The 14,622-nt window shown below is 38.8% G+C and overlaps 2 protein-coding genes across 16 annotated transcripts in view; one reads left to right on the top strand and one right to left on the bottom strand.

Moving 5' to 3' along the window:
- Nucleotides 1-14,622, bottom strand: part of LOC109454273 (uncharacterized) — a 121,482-nt gene that overhangs the window by 81,704 nt on the left and 25,156 nt on the right. For 7 of the 15 annotated variants that reach the window (XM_088797999.1, XM_088797984.1, XM_088798003.1 and 4 more), the window contains one exon: nt 11,853-14,251. The exons of 5 other annotated variants lie outside the window; for them this stretch is intronic. The gene's annotated coding sequence lies outside the window, so the exon portion shown is untranslated. The remainder of the gene's footprint in view (nt 1-11,852; nt 14,252-14,622) is intronic. 3 more of the 15 variants (XM_088797985.1, XM_088798005.1, XM_074326007.2) reach the window with 1 other exon arrangement.
- STYK1 (STY kinase 1) overlaps nt 2,101-14,622 on the top strand; it is a 34,798-nt gene continuing 22,276 nt past the window's right edge. Inside the window, exon 1 of the mRNA XM_074326004.2 lies at nt 2,101-2,244. The gene's annotated coding sequence lies outside the window, so the exon portion shown is untranslated. The remainder of the gene's footprint in view (nt 2,245-14,622) is intronic.

Below are 14,622 nucleotides of genomic sequence, written 5' to 3'. Positions count from 1 at the left end.
GTGCTTTATCATGACTTTCCATTTTCACTTGGATTGAAATCTCCTTTGTACCTGCCCATCTACCAATCGATCACCAGAGGAGGAAATGAATAAATAGATCAGCAACAAGTCCAGCTTTTACAATTTCAGCAGAGGTTTCCGGCTGGCTAGTGTGTGGTGAGCCCCAGAAACCTCAGTGCCCACCGACTTCCCTTTGTGGGGAGCCAGCCCAAACTCCATCCTTTGCTGGCAGCCACGCCCCACAGTAGGAAGGAGGGACTGAAAAGCATTTCCTTGAGGCTGGCACACCTTGCCCTACCCAAACCGGTCTTTTTTTTTTTTTTTTTCCTTCTTTCTGGCTGGGCCAGTTCCATCTGAAACCAGGACAAGGTAGTGAGTGGGGGTTTGGGGGTATGAAGAGTGAGTGGGTGGGGGAAAGTGGCAACACAGCTAGGGGTGGACTTTGGCTTTTGGAAAGAACAAGAGGGAGGAGGCGGGGATAGGGATGGTTGTGAGCAGCTGTCTGCATTTCATGTGAGCAAACAATCACCAGACGAATGAATCTGCATTTCTTTGGAATAAGCATCTTGTTGGTTTTGGCTTCTGTGTTTTTATGACAAGAAACTGAATTTGCATCAGCAATTTTGGCAAAGAGCAGCCCCAGCCAGAAAGCCTAGTGAGGAGGGGCCTCTGTGTGTTCCTGGTGAGGGGGCGATGGGGAGAGGGGAGGTAGAAACAAGCAGGGTACAGGAATTACTTGTGACAGGACTATATAGTCATTTAGATATGTGGCCTTGGGCTCACTGCTCTCACCTTCAACTTTCTCATCTGTAAAGCAGGGTTGTGATTATTTAAGTGAGGTAATTCCTGTAACCACGGTTAAAAACTGTACAGTGGGATATGCTGCTCCCATTTGACAGAATTTGTTTTCTCCTAATCTGTCTTCTCTTTTTCTGTCTCTTTCCTTTCTCACTATCAATCCCTCAACCTCAGCCCCACATTGTCTCCTTTTTTTCCCTTTCATTTCTATGATCGTGGCCTCCTTCTGTTATGAATCCTTTCCCCATGTGAATTTCTCATACATTTCAGACCAAGCTTTCTTCCCACTACTTAGTGAGAGCCATCAGTTGTTGTGGAAATAAAGGCTACTGTAATGTGCAGCACACCCACACTGAAATGCAGCTGGAAACAGGACTTTGTGCTGTCAACTTCCTTTACCCTCCTCAGTCACCAGACTCCGCTCACAGCCAGCTAGGGGCTATCCAGGTCTTTAAGTGAGACATGACAAAGTATTCACTTCAGTGACAGTCATATACTCTCTTTCTTCAGTACCTTCATCACTGTAGGAGTATGCTAGGGCTGCCATAACAAAGCACCACAGACTGAGTGGCTTAAACAAGAGAATTTTGCTCTCTCACAGTTCTGGAGGCTAGAAGTCTGAAATTAAGGTGTCGGCAGGGTTGGTTCTTTCTGAGGGCTCTGAGGGAAGGATCTGTCGCAGGACTCTCTCTTTGGCATATAGATGGCTATCTTTATGTTCATACGGTATCCTCCCTGCACGTGTGTCTGTCTTCAGATTTCCCCACTTTTTGAGGGCACCATTTATATTGGATTAGAGCCTACCCTAATGACCTTGTAATTTGATTACCTCTATTAAGTCCTTATTTCTAAATAAGGTCGCATTCTGAGGTACTGGAAGCCAGGACTTCCAACGTGAATTTTGGTGCAGCATACTTCAACCCATAAAAATGACTAGTTCTTTAATTATGCCCACGCTCAAAGTCAGTTGAGCATCACATCCATTTCAGTTATTTTCTGCAGAAACTTTGTTTCCCCACCTTTCCTAACCCCTCACAACCAACTCCTGTAAGCTCTGGGAGTTATGTGATTCTCCATCTGTTTTTGTTTTAACCCAAGTGTGCTATGTTCCTATTGTTATGGTAACAAATCACCACAAACTTGGTGGCTTCAAACAACACAGATTTTTATCTTTCAGTTCTGGAGGTCAGAAGTTGGAAATGGGTAGCAGGTCTGTGTTCCTTTTGGAGGCTCGGGGGGAAAATCTGTTTCCTTGTCTTTTCCAGCTTCTAGAGACTGTTGCATTCCTTGGCTTATGACTCCCTTCCTCATTTCCAAAGCCACATCAAGTCTCTCTCACATCCCATATGCCAACGCTGATGCTTCCGCTTCCTTCTTCCACATTTCAGGACCCTTGTGATGACACTTGACTCACGGGATAATCCAGGATAACTTTCCTACTTTAAGGTAAGCTGCTGACTTCCATCTGCAATCTTAATTCCTCTTTGCTAGTTTAACACTATTAAAAACTAACATATTCATAGTTCTGGAGGTTTGGACACAGACATCTTTGGGGGACATTACCTGCCTACCATGCTGAGTTTTCAGTGATTAGGTTTTCTTTATTGGGTTTGTTGTTTTGTTTTTATTCTGAGGGATGAATGTTTTGCTTGCTATGTGTCGTAAAAAACTTGATATCCCTTTTCATAGAGAACAGCAGCATCCTGCCTAATGATAGAACTAAAAATGTGTCCCCACTGAGCAGAAACCTGGGTACCATGATACTTCCCATGTAACACTGTTAAAAATTACTCACCATCCCCACTTATACTTTAACATTACAGTTTAATCCTTCATACCCAATTAATTTGTGTAGGTTATTTTCCTATAAAAATTTATTTCAGACCCAATGCTATTTTTAAGGGTGAATTTAGCTATTTATTTATTGAACGAGTATATGAATCCCAAAATGTGCCAGACATTAGTTTAGGTGCTAGGGCTACAACAATGAAATGAATATGAGATGAAGAAAATAGCCAAAGTCCCTAAAGTCTTGTTCTCATGAAGGTTTCATGCTTTTTCCTCTAACTCTGTCATTTCATTTTTGTCCTGGCCACCAGCCGAGGTCTGAGCTCCCCACCATGCCTTCTGACTTGAGATGTGGCCACTGCTCTGTGTCTGTTTCTTTGCTGTGCTCATAAAGGACGTAAAGAAGCTGACTGTGCCCTGAAGAAAATTACTATCTAGCTGGGAAGAAACAGATAATGATAAGCAAACTGATTAAGAACTGAATACATAGATTATGTATTCAGTGCTCTATACTAGCATATCATTTCTTTGACACAGTTTCTAATGGGGGAAAATGAAAGTAGAAGGGAATGAATGTACAAAAAGAAAAAGTGGCTAATTGCACAGACACCAATGTAGGGTGGAAGGGATTCTGTCCTGAGTTTAGGGACCTTAAATTTGTTTTAATCTCTGGCACTGGTTTTGTGGGCAAAGAACAATGCACTTATCTCCTTAGTTATACTTTTGTGGAGTAATTACTGGCAAGAATTATAAGTGAAAAGGAATCTTGTTTTAATGTTTCCTTCTATAGCAGTTAATATCTTATAGCCTCAGACATCATAAATTGCCTTATCTTTACGTATTTAACAGTGGTTCTTAAAGTTGTTAGGTAACAAAATACATAGAGATATGGTGCTATTTCTAGAATGTTGACCTAAATTAAAATGATTATATGTATATAATTATAAGCTATGTGAGAATTCTATTAAGAATAAATTGTAGCAGATGCTAAAGGTTAAGGAAAGTGTGTTTCAAAATGTACATTGTGGCAAATAGTAAAAGCTCAATAATACACCTATAATACTTGCATTTTAAGCCAGGTAGTTTTCTGGAGAAAACTTCAAAATCATTAGCTTTTTTCTTATAATCAGTTGTTGAATGATTTAACCAGATGTACTATATATTGTTGTACGTCAGGTAAATGCAGGGCATTGAGCAACTCCACTAGACACTGTTTATGTTATATTCATATGATGCTATCAAGTGTATGATGAAAAGTATTTGCCAAAGATGGTCATTTGTAGTTAAGAGAAGATGATCCTAAGCACTTTTTCTTTTTTTCCTGAGAATAATTAGCTATCAGGACCAAGTGTGTGTTGAAGCCACCCCTAGTTGGTGTCATTAGAGTCAACTTCTCCCAAGTTCCTCTTAAGTCAGATGGGACTGATGGCCTGACACAGGGAGCCTCTGTGCTGTACGATGCTCCTTCAGCCTGGGCCCAAATCTAGTGCTGCCTTTGGCCAGGTAGAGGCTACGGCAGCAGGAAAGGACTTGTTTATCTGAGTAGTAGAAGTGATAGGCTTGGCTTGTTCAAGGAAGGAGGAAAGGGACTAGGGGAATGCTGAAACTCTATCTTGACTGCCTCGTTTTCCATCAGATTTATAAGCAGATTCCACAAATGCAGTCAATCTGATCTGAAGCTGCCCCGCCTCCTACTTCTGTGGTCTTTCCCCGTAGGTCTCCATGCCTGACCCTTTAGCATCCCCTGGGGCTGATATCTTAGTATGAGTCAAAGTGAGTTCTGGTGGAGGAAGAAGAAAGAAGCAGAGTAGTCACTAGAATATTCTCAAAGCCTTATAGTTTTACAGTGAAAATACAACTAGAGTGTAAAGTCTCTAGTCTTCTATCTTGGACATATGTGGGGTAGATTTCCAGAGGCCAGTTGAGATACAAAGGCCTGGAAGGTAGAAGAAACGATGAAAGTACATGCTTATTACAAATTCCAAGAACTAGGATCTTCCTCCTTATCCTCATCCCTCAACACTTAACTGAATAAAAAGAGATCAAATATCCAATCAGCCTCAGGAATGGTAGAAAATTGTAGTGAAAGAGCACCAGACGGAGATTCAACACACACAATACTAGTCTTACCTTAAGTGCTAATTAGCTGAGGGGAGATACCTAAATTCTGTGACTCAGTTTCCTCATCAGTGAGTTATGGAATAGGTTTTTCGGCTGCTTTCAAAGGGCTCTCTGGTTGTACACATTTAGAATTCTATGGCCTCTGTGGAGCTCACATTGCATTTCATAGTGTGTTTGTCAGGCAGAATAAGAAATGGAGGGCCGGGTTGCTGTTCTTATAGTTTCTATAGCAGGGAGGTATGACTACAGTGGCACAGACGATATGGCTACTTCATTTACCGTGTGGGAAGAAAATGGCTTTTTGACATTGAGTTGAAGTTGCTGTCTTTGCATTCCTTCTTGAAGCCCAAGCAGCTCCCATAATCCCAAATTACCTTGGTTTCATGCCCTGTCTTTCATGTTCTCACCCATGTTCCATTCTTAGGATGATCTAATTATGAATTAATGATCAGGAGGTCCTGCATCTTATTAGATCTCTGATTTATGTTCTGACCCTGGGCAAGTCACCTTTTCACTTAGATCTTAATTTCCACATGCAATATGAGATTGTTAAAACAGCCATGGATTATTCTGAAGTGGCTTTCTCTTATTAAATTGAACATAAATTTCAAGAATAATTTAATTTTCAGGATTAGGCAAAAAGAAATGTAGATAACTCAAATGTGATTTTATAATTATCTACAAATCACCTCCTCTTCACCACCACATCTATCTTTCTAAGTATGCTCTTCTTAGGCTGATATTAAAATTGATTAGTTTTAATTCACTGAGTTAACATTGACTGGGAAATAGAAGCAAGTTGACTTAAAAACAAAAGTACAAGCTTGATTATCTACAAACAGATTAGAAATAAAGATTTGAGAGTATTAGCAAGGCCACAGGTCGTGGTTTATAGATCTTCAGATAGTGTGTGATATAAATGGCTCACAAAAAGAAGTTCAATGAACCCTGGATGGAAGTTTCTGTGCTAGACGGAAATCCCCATATCTTCATACCTGCGTTACGGGGTTCAACAGCCATACTGAGGGTTGTAACTTTGTGGCTTTTATTTAAACCTCAACCAAACATATTTTGGGTACCCAAAGAGCAGCAGTCTCTGTAGCTTAGATATGTAAAAGCATTGATGCTGATCAAATTTAGAGACATGATGCTTTGGATATTCTCTCTAGTTCCATGAATTCACGGCAGCCTGAGAAATTTAGACCAACTCAGAGCTGTCAAAGAAGATAAAGTGGGTCCTGACACTCAGAGCTACAGAATACGGTGCTCTGTAGTCTGTGTACTTGGAGAGATATGAGCAAGATCAGTATGTCATGGTCCTACACATATAGATGGCATGTCTGGTCATCCTTTAGGAGGCATGTATATTCCAACCTGTTCTAGAACTGATTTTCTTAGAGGCAGACATTCTGTGGTATCACCATATCATACAAAAATTTTTGCTTAACCTTTTGAGGCCATGGAATGTAAATGTTATCATCAACAACAAAAGTACTGAGACTGAAGTACACTGCAACTACAAAATATCATTGAAAGAAATTAAAGAAAATATAAATAACTGGAAAGACATCCTATTTTCTTAGGTAGGAAGACAATACTGTTAAGATGGCAGTACTCCCCAAATTGAGATATATATATGTATATATATCTATATACACACACGTACATATGACGTCTGATAATTAAGTTCACGAACTTGTTGCAACAATGTTGCTAACCTTTTTTGATATCAGAGGGATTATTCATTATGAATTTGTACCGACTGAAGAAACAATCAACCAAGTGTACTATTTGGAAGTGCTGAAAAGGCTGAGTGAAAAAATTAGATGACCTGAACTTTTCATCAACAATTCATGGCTCTTGCATCACGACAATGTACCAGCTCACATGGCACTGTCTGTGAGGGAGATTTTAGCCAGTAAACAAAACACTGTATTGGAACACCCTCCCTACTCACCTGATCTGGCCCCCAATGACTTCTTTCTTTACCTGAAGATAAAGAAAATATTGAAACGAAGACATTTTGATGATATTCAGGACATCAAAGGTAATATGACAACAGCTCTGATGGCCATTCCAGAAAAAGAGTTCCAAAATTGCTTGAAGGGTGGACTAGGCACTGGCATCAGTGTATAGCTTCCCAAGGGGAATACTTTGAAGGTGACTATAGTGATACTCAGCAATGAGGTATGTAGCACTTTTTCTAGGGTGAGTTCTAGAAGTTAATTTGAAATCATACATATATATGTATATATATATATATATGTATACACACATGTGTGTAATATATATATATATAAATATATATGTGTATATATATATATATGTGTGTGTGTGTGTGTGTGTGTATGTGTGTGTGTGTGTAATCACTACCAAAATTCCAGATGGCTTTTTTTTTTTTCCAGAAATATTCAAGCTGATTCTAAAATTCACATAGGAACACAGGGGACTTAGAATATCTAAACCAATCTTCAAAAAGAGACCAAAGTTGGAAGACTCATACTGAATGATTTTAAAACTTACTGTACAATTAAGTAATTAAAACTGTACTATTGGCATAAGGATAAACATATAGACTAATGAAATAGAATTGAGAGTCCTGAAATAAACCCATATGTGCCTATAATTATTTAATTTTTGACAGGGTGCTAAAACAATTCATTAGGGGAGGAAGAATCTTTTTAACAAATTGTGCGAGGACAACTGAATATCCACATGCAAAAGAATGAAGTTGAACCCCTACATCACATCATATGCAGAAAATAACTACAAATGGATCAGACCTAAAAGTAAGAACTAAAACTATAAAATTCTTAGGAAACAAACATAGATGTTAATCTTTGTGATTTTGGATTAGACAATAGTTTCTTAGCTATGTTACCAAAAGCACAAGCAACCAAAAAATATAAAAATAAATAAATTGAACTTCATCAAAATTAGAAATTATTGTGCTTGAACACTATCAAAAATGAAAAAGTAACACAAAATGGGAGAAAATATTGCAAATCATGTATCACATAAGGGTTTAGCCTAAAGGACATTCATAACTCAACAATAAAAGACAAATAGTCCAATTGAAAAAATGGGTAAAGGATTTGAATAGACATTTCTCCAAAGAAGATACAAAAATGGCCAATGAGCATGTGAAACGATGCTCAGTATTATTAATCACCTGGGAAATGCAAATCAAAACCACAGTGAAATACCCATTTCACATCAATTAGGGAGGCTATAATAAAAAAGACAGAAAACAAGTGTTAGCGAGAATCAGTAGTGGATGTGGTGAAACTGGTCCCCTTAGAAATTGCTGGTGAGAATGAAGTCACTTTGGGAAATAGGTGGCCATTCCTCAAAACTTATACAGTTAAAATATGACTCAGAAATTCCATTCCCAGGTCTGTACCCAAGAGAAATAAAAACATATGTCCATACAAAAACTTGTGAAAGTTCATACCTGCATTATTCATAATCATGAAAAAGTGGCAACCTTTCCAATGTCCATTGCTTGATAAATGGATAAACAAAAAGTGGTGTAGTCATACAGTAGAATCTTATTCAGCCACAAGAAGGAATGAAGTACTGATTTATGCTACAAGATGGATGTGAGGGTTAATTTTATGTGTCAATTTGACTGGGTTAAGGGATGCCCCGATAGCTAGTAAAACATTATTTCTGGGTGTGTCTGTGAGGGTGTTTCTGGAAAAGATTAACATTTGAGTCAGTCGACTGAGTAAAGGAGGTCTGCCCTCACCAGTGTTAGTGGGCATCAGCCAATCTTTTGAAGGCCTGCATAGAACAAAAAGGTGAAGGAAGGATAAATTCTCTCTTCCTTTTTGAGCTGTGACGTCCATCTTTTCCTGCCCTCTGACTTCAGAGCTCTTGATTCTCTGGTCTTTGGACTCTAGGAGTTAAACAGCAGCCCCTGGTTCTCAGGCCTTCAGCCTTGGGTGGAATTATAGCACCTGCTTTCCTGGTTTTACAGATGGCAAATTGTGGGACGTCTTAGCCTTCATAACTTTGTGAGCCAATTCCTATAATAAATCTCTCTCTCTCTCTCTCTCTCTCTCTCTCTCTCTCTCTATATATATATATATATATATCTATATATCTATATATCTATATATCTATCTATATCTATATCTATATCTATATCTATATCTATATCTATATCTATATCTATAATGTATTTATTTATTTATTTTTATTGGTTCTGTTTCTTTAGAAAACCCTGACTAACAGAATGGATGAACCTTGGAAACGTGCTAAGGTGAAAGAAGCCAGACATAAAAGGCCACAAATGTAAATGAAATGTCTAAAACAGGCCAGTCCATAAAAACAGAAAATAGATGAGTGACTGCCAGGGGCTGGGCCCAGGGAGTAGCATTGAGGAGTGACTGCTATTGGTATCAGTTTCTTTATGGAGAGGATGAAAATATTCCAAAATTAGATAGCAGTGATGGTTTCACAACTTTGTGAATATACTAAAAATCCACCAAATTGTATGTTTTAAAAGGTTGAATTTTATGGTATGTGAATTACATCTCAATCAAAAACCCAAAGACAATATTAAAGGTAATTCTAATTTGAAAAAAAAAAAAAAGTTTACCAGAATCTACTAGGGAGGGAGTATATATAGTACAATCTAGAAACGTAGATTCTAAAGCCACACGACCTGGATTCAAGTTCCAAATCCGTGCTTACTAGCCGTGTGATCTGGAGTAAGTTATTTAACCTCTCTGTGTCCCAGTTTCTTTATATGTAAAGTACTTAGCACAGTGCCTAATATATGGCGAGTGCTACAGAAATGTTTGCCACTTTAATTGTACTCCATAAAATGTACTAGGCCATGGTAGGAAGCAAAAACCAGTATCCAGGAAGCTGTGCTGAGCATAAATGTCAGTTAAGGAGGAGCACGCTGGAGTCCAAAGCAGGTTGCTACATTTGATTTATTATTTGAACTCTGCCCCATCTGACTAAAGGAACTGGTGAGTGGAAAATGAAGGAGGAATAATATGGATTACGGCTACAATACCTAAATTTAACCTTCTTACCAGGGTCCTGGAAAAAGGTCCAAAAATATGTTAGGGGAGACATACAGAGCAGGGAAACAGAGCAAGGGAGGGTGAACAGTACTTAATATATTTTTGTTGTTCAATTTAAATAAATATTAGGCAAAAATTATTGAGGGATTTCTTCTGGAATTTAGACACTAAACTCATGGTCTTTGTTTTCCTGTCCTGTCTTAATTGGAATCTTTGTTGTGTCTTCATTTCAAAAAGTATGATCAAACAAATCTTTGAAGTTCATGTCACTGTCACATTTTTATTCCCAGGACAAATCAAGAACCCAGGAAGGTGGCTGGGTTTTTGATTTTTAGCAATACTCACATCCCTTTGTTTTAAACTGCTTTTTGCATCTTTGTAGGGCGATACCTACAATTCTTGGTTTTTCTGTCGATGTTGCTCTTGCTGTTGACAACACATAGAGATTCTACTATAAGGACTAGAGTACATATCCCTTTTGAGGGATGGATATAAGGTATTAAATTCCTTAATAGGATAGAGAAAAACTGTTGTCCACCTTTCCTTTGGTTTTACACATCTGAATTCTCTTCTATGTAAATATATTTTATATGTTCTTGGATTCATCATACTTGTGCTTTGTTGGATATTCTCCATTGGATATCAATAAATAATTATAATGCCTGATATTTTTGCTCTTTATATAGTTCACAATCCTTTACATACAACCCTCTGACAAAGATGTTAACTGGCTTCCTTAAGGTCACACACAGGAAGTTGGTGACCCAGGGCCATAACTGAAATCTCATGACTCCTTTACCTGTATTAGGAGAGGATCATTCCCTTTCACTGTGCATTTCTCCTAGAACCTTCTACTGAGAAATAATCTATGTGGGGAAAATAGGGCAAATTCCAGGGCAGGAGACAGCTGAAGCCAAAGGAAAAATATTGCCAGGGTCTCATTACATTGGAGTCCAGGCTGGTACAGATACAGCATTATTTAAAGTTTATTTGCTCTCAGATTTTTCTCCAAAGTGCATTTCATATTACCTCTCTTTACATGCATTAACTTTTGTGTCCCTAAAAATTATTAGTAGTGAAATATGAGAGGAGAAAAAGTATGATCAACAAATGATAGACCAATGAGTAGAGTTGGCTTGAAATTCTCTGAAATATCAGAACTTTAACAACAGCTTAACATATCCCCAAATCATTTGCTATAGAAAAGCTTTAACTGTGGGAAGCAAGGGCACTTCCAAAGAGTTGGCAGTGGGTATGTGTTGGGGTGGGGTGGGGGTGGGAGGGTGGAACATGATAATTCTACCTTGGATCTGAAACACTTTTATTCTAAAACCGTAAACTCCTTCCACATGTTTTATCTCATTTGTCTTCTTGGACTGTCTATGATTAGGTAATGCCAGGATTATGACGATTCATTATGTTATAGATTAGGAATTAGAACCCAGGGAAGTGATGAGAAAACACTAAAATGTGGTTGCACATTAAAACCTTATCTATTTATCCATTAAATTAACACCCGGTGAATTTCCTCTGTATTAATTAAGAAAAGAAGGTAAAGAGGGTTTAAGGCCGAGTTCCCAGTTCCCTAATATTGGAATTAACCTTGGGAGCATTCAACAAAGCCCAGTACCAGGTTCCCATTCCCAGAGTCCAATTCTGATTTACTTGATGCATCCTGGGCATTGCAACATTGAAAATGAAGGAGGAATAATATGGACTAAGGATACCATACTTAAATTTAACCTTCTTACCAGGGTCCTGGAAAAAGGTCCAAAAATAGGTTAGGGGCGACATACAGAGGAGGGAACCAGAGCAAGGGAAGGTGAACAGTACTTAATATATTTTGATGGTCTGGAATGGGCCTGGCACTGTACTAGGTATTTTACATAAATTATCCCATATGACTTTCAACAGTCTTGAAGGTAGATATTCCTGTCTCTACATTACAGATGGAAAAACAGAGGTTCAGAAAGTTAGAATTACTTACACACAGTCATGATGAATGGTAGAACTGAGATTCCAATAGAAGCCCAACTCCAAAGCTCCTTCTCTTACCACTAACCCCTAGGAAATTATAGGCAGGGTAGAGATAGGAACAAAAACCTGTGAGATTCTGGGTCTGCCACGATCCGGGTAGGGAGATGAAAGTCTGGGGAGTTAGAGTCTAAGAAGAGAAGTCCAAAGTCTGCAAGATCCACCTTTAGTGTAAGTATGTGATATTTTAAATTCAAAAACTCTGAAGCAATTTATAAACAAACAAACAAACAAACAAACAAACAAACAGGAGAGTGGAAACTTTAAGATTTGCAAAAAGCAGATGCTCTGCAGAAGGAAGGTGTAAAGATAATAGTAGAAGCCTAGGTAAGCTGTACTGTAAGGACACGTTAAACTTAGATCTCGGGAAATAATTCTCTTATTCTTGTGTGATGTACAGAAATGAGTGTTCTAATTATTAGAACAGAAATGAGTGTTCTGTTATGCTGTGATACTGATGCTGCATAGGATGAAGTTCTATACAAAAGTAGAGGTCGTTCGAAGATGTCATAATTTGAAGAATAATAACAATATAATTGTTATAGGGATATTTTTATTCCTATAGTTATTATGGGAATAATTAGTAACAGCTACTATTTACTAAATGTTAGATATTGTTCTAAATATCATTTAATTCTTACAAGGACTCTGAGTTAGATAATATTGTAAACCTAGCTTAACAGATGGGAAAACTGAGGTTTAGGAGAGATTAAGCAGCTTGCTCAAGAGGACACAGCTAATTAGAAGCAGAGACGGTTATACTGGATTTCAGAAATGCACTGGGCTATGCTTCTGAGACTTATAATGAAAATTGAAAGTGAGCTGAGTCCTAGGAATATGCCTTTTTGGCTTTTATTGTGGAAGATATAAAAGACCTTAAGGAAAGAAGTGTCTGAAAACAGTATCTTTCTCATGCATATGAATTCAGAGCAGGGAAGTAAAGGACAAAGGGAATGCTGAGGTTGGGATAATTGCTGGCTCCATCAAGAGAAGAAAGCAGCTATAGTAGAATTGCGAACTTCTACTTTAGAAAATACGTGCCCACACATCTCACTCATCCACATGCACATCTGCACGCACATACCGTGGTTCTGCACTTTTTGCTCATTGAATTTGTTTTCCAGCTATTCTCTCTCAATATTTAGCAAACATGTCCTTTGGTACTTTCATTGTATTACACTTATGTTAAGAGGAAAGGGATTTTATCACATTTATGCCAGTGCTTTGAAGGAAAGCCACACTCTGGAGAGCATTGTGGTGGGGCAGTCGTAATCAAAATTAGAGAACCTCAAGTCCAATGTGACAGTCAGAAAAACTAAGCTGGAACCCTTGGTTGGAAAAGTAATTATGGTACACAAATGAATTCTTGCCAGAAGAGGAACTTGTAACTACTACGGTTGACGAGCACTTTACATTCTCATTAATTCTCATTGGAATCCTTTGAGGTAAATGGGCATGATTATCTCAGTTGTATAGATCAGGAAACCAAGGCTTTACAAGGTTGAAATAAATCCATCCTGCAGCTCGGCGTTCTCTCTGCTATACCACAGTCTTGGAGATGACACATTAACTTTGTTCCTGGCAGTTCCAACTTTATTCCAATTAGGAAAGATAATGCCTTTAGCAAGCAATAAGGAAGAACTCGTTAAACCGCCAGGCTTCATCTTGACTTTTGGCCAAGAGAGTCCTCTGTTGAAGAGTCCTCTTTGAAGCCATAAATCTTGACTTAGTGATTCTCCCTCTCTTTGATTTTGATCACTAGGTCTTTAGAAAGCTTTTTTGTTTCTCCTTCTGTATTCTCTGTCACCCTCAGCCAGTTTTCTTCTTTTGATATCTCTGCTTTCAAATGGTTCTGCCTTCCTACCTTTCTTGCTTTCCATTTTCTCATTACAAAATAATTAAAGCTTAATTCAGCCGTACCTGTTTGGTCCAGCTATGTGACTACCTCCCAACCTGGGAGACAGCTGAAGAAGGGAGGGAGGAAGAGAGAGACTGATGATACACATTGATTGTCTGGAATGGGCCTGGCACTGTACTAGGTGTTTTACATAAATTATCCCATATGACTTTCAACAGTCTTGAAGGTAGATATTCCTATCTCTACATTACAGATGGAAAAACAGAGGTTCAGAAAGTTAGAATTACTTACACACAGTCATGATGAATGGTAGAACTGAGATTCCAATAGAAGCCCAACTCCAAAGCTCCTTCTCTTACCACTAACCCCTAGGAAATTATAGGCAGGGTAGAGATAGGAACAAAAACCTGTGAGATTCTGGGTCTGCCACGATCCGGGTAGGGAGATGAAGGTCCAAGGGAGCCTTCAGAATTTGAGAATGGTGAGGTGGAATAACTGGTGGAGGGGACTTGCCACGTGGCCTGCCGCTTTTCTGGTGTGACTCATTTCCTGCTGTCCTCTGCTGTTCTTCACTGTCCTCAGGAAACGAACAGGTATTCTGGTCCCTAAACTAGGAAGAGAAGGAATGGCATGGTCAGGTGATAGGCTCCAGGTAACCTGATGAATCACCTACCAACTAGAACTAGAACTTCAAAGCCTGACTCTGTTAAGCACCAGGTCAGTGCTGAAACCACTTTCTCCAGCTCACAGGCTGCCGGGCTCTGAAGCCCTTACCCACTGCTCAGGGGAAGTCTGCTACTTGCTCGTGGCTGTGCAGTACTCCCAGAGGTGTCTTTTTCATCTTACCAGGCATTTGTTTTTGTTTACCTGGGCTTACATTTTATATTTAGAATCTTTAGAGTAACACACCCTGTATGACAGTACTGAGGTAAATAGCAGCTGCGTTGTTTTTCCTGATTGTGAAAGCTCCGCCCATTTGTC

The sequence above is a fragment of the Rhinolophus sinicus genome, chromosome 1 (genome assembly GCF_057876585.1).
Source record: "Rhinolophus sinicus isolate RSI-liver-muscle chromosome 1, RSI-T2T, whole genome shotgun sequence".
Classification (NCBI taxonomy): Eukaryota; Metazoa; Chordata; class Mammalia; order Chiroptera; family Rhinolophidae; genus Rhinolophus; species Rhinolophus sinicus.
This window is presented reverse-complemented; position numbering and strand designations above follow the sequence as displayed.